Source organism: Cebus imitator, unplaced genomic scaffold (assembly GCF_001604975.1).
Source record: "Cebus imitator isolate Cc_AM_T3 unplaced genomic scaffold, Cebus_imitator-1.0 Scaffold188, whole genome shotgun sequence".
NCBI classification, from domain to species: domain Eukaryota; kingdom Metazoa; phylum Chordata; class Mammalia; order Primates; family Cebidae; genus Cebus; species Cebus imitator.
This window is the reverse complement of record NW_016107503.1, coordinates 4,562,218-4,564,288: the sequence shown is the minus strand read 5'-3', so window position 1 is coordinate 4,564,288 and position 2,071 is coordinate 4,562,218. Positions and strand designations below refer to the sequence as shown.

At 48.0% G+C, this 2,071-nt stretch overlaps 1 long non-coding RNA gene across 1 annotated transcript in view; it reads right to left on the bottom strand.

The window, feature by feature from the left end:
• Positions 1–1,347: 1,347 nt before the first annotated feature.
• Positions 1,348–2,071, bottom strand: part of LOC119473824 — a 16,922-nt gene continuing 16,198 nt past the window's right edge. The window contains exon 2 of the long non-coding RNA XR_005203062.1: positions 1,348–1,929. This is a non-coding gene — a long non-coding RNA (uncharacterized LOC119473824). The remainder of the gene's footprint in view (positions 1,930–2,071) is intronic.

Here is a 2,071-nt window from a genome sequence, read left to right as displayed (position 1 = left end):
AAAAAAAAACAAAAAAAACCATAGCTTCCCTAAAGATTCCAGAGGAACTGTCCAATGGCCTTTCCAAAGATAAAAGGCCTGGATCCCTTGGGAAGGCAGTTCTCACTAGTAGATTATTATCTCGCAGAAGACCTAGAACACTCATGGAGCAAAGACTTAAGAATATCATCTTTATCTAGAAAAGTAACGTTGCTTACTCAGCAGCAACAGGGCTAGACCTTGTTTTTGCCTTCTTTCTCCCTGGGCCGTGGACGGGTGATGGTTGGGATCAAGCTGGCCGCCACTTTACTCATTGGGCCTCATTTCTGGACCTCTGCTACCTTGCCAGTTGCTTCTGAGATGCACCATGTCCTCCTTCACCTCTCTGCCTTTGGATGTATGGTTTCTTCTGCCTGAAATTCTTTTCCCTGCCGTATCCTTCTGAGAAGCTCCTAGTCATCCTTCAAAACCCCACTCAAATGACATCTGTTTGGTGAAGTCTTCTCTGACTCCCCAGAGAATCCCAAGTCAGAGTTAGTGATTCCTCACCAGGGCTTCCACAGCAGCTGGCTGTGTGGAAACTCATCACAGTGTATAGTACGTGTTTGTTTTCATGTCTGCCCTGCCCCCAGGCCTAAGAATCCCTAAGGGAAGGGGTTGATTATTCATCCTCAGTCTGTAGCCCTGGCTCAGTGCCTGGCAGGTAGTAGGGACTCCGTCAGTGCTGGCAGACCTGAAGCAAGTTCTCCTTTCTGTAACCAGCAGAGTGCTTTTCCAGGTGGCTGACCAGGATCACGGAACAAAAGACAGTCACTTCCTGAGGCAGCCCTGGGGCACTTGCCTGGCATTGGGAGCTCAACGCAGAGTACTGAATGCTAACATTTAATGTTTGTGCACTGGAGGGCACACGTCATTCAAAACTGGATGGAGGCTGTTTAGAATCTATTTTAATCCCAGAAGATGACATGTAAGGAGAAATTTTCTAATAGTGTGATGAAGCTCTGAGGCGTGAGTTAAACGGGTGGTGGGTGTTGCACATTGAAGGTCTTTTTCTGTTTTGAGGCAGAGTTTCGCTCTTGTTGCCCAAGCTGGAGTGCAGTGGTGCGATCTTGGGTCACTGCAACCTCAGTCTCTTGGTTTCAAGTGATTCTCCTGCCTCAGCCTCTTGAGTAGGTGGGATTACAGGCATGCGCCACCACACCTGGGCAATTTTGTATTTTAGTAGAGACAGGATTTCTCCACATTGGTCAGGCTGGTCTTGAACTCCCGACCTCAGGTGATCTGCCTGCCTTAGCCTCCCAAAGTGCTGAGATTACAGGCATGAGCCACCACATCCGGCTGAAAGTCTTTATGATCTCTGGCTTTTTTCAGAAAAGACTGTCTGAAGTGAGTAGCTGAAATGTGAACATATTAGCTCTGATTTTAAGGTTATATAATGGGATCGGTTAGGCCTCTTGCTCACTCTGGGCACTGGAAATGGTATGGGGCTTTGGTAGCTTCAGGTGGCATGACCTGGCCCTCCATGAATGGGTGTTGAGGTTGGACACACGGCTGCCACTTCTCTGCACAGCTGCTCACAGCTTTGCCTCATCTGCAAACATCGGAGGGATCAGTACCTATAAGTACGCATGTGTTGTCAGTAAACAGCCTTTTCCAGAGCTGCAGTATCAGCTGGTGCTCTTTGCCTGCGCTTCTCTCTGGCTTTGACTCTCCCTCTCTGTCCCCTGGTCCCAAAGGCTCTTGGCGTGGATAGGGGGAGAGCCAGCGGTATTGAAAGAGGACACATGACGAAAGAGGACACATGACGAAAGAAGGAAGGTGAGGGTCACCTTCAGGGGGAAAGGTAAGTGGGTGTTGTGGTTGATTCCATTCTGTGCTGGAACTCCCTTGCAGGGCGTTTTTTGGAGGTGGAATTTTTTGACTTGTCCTTCAGTCAAAACAACCATGGGTCTGAGGAAAGAGAGGATGGCACATGAGTGGGACAGAAGTGATTGCTGAGGCTGGGAAATGGCTGTCACTCACATATTAAAATAGCCCAATAGTTCAACATTAGGATTATTAGTGAACATTTTTTTCAAGTTTAGCACAATTT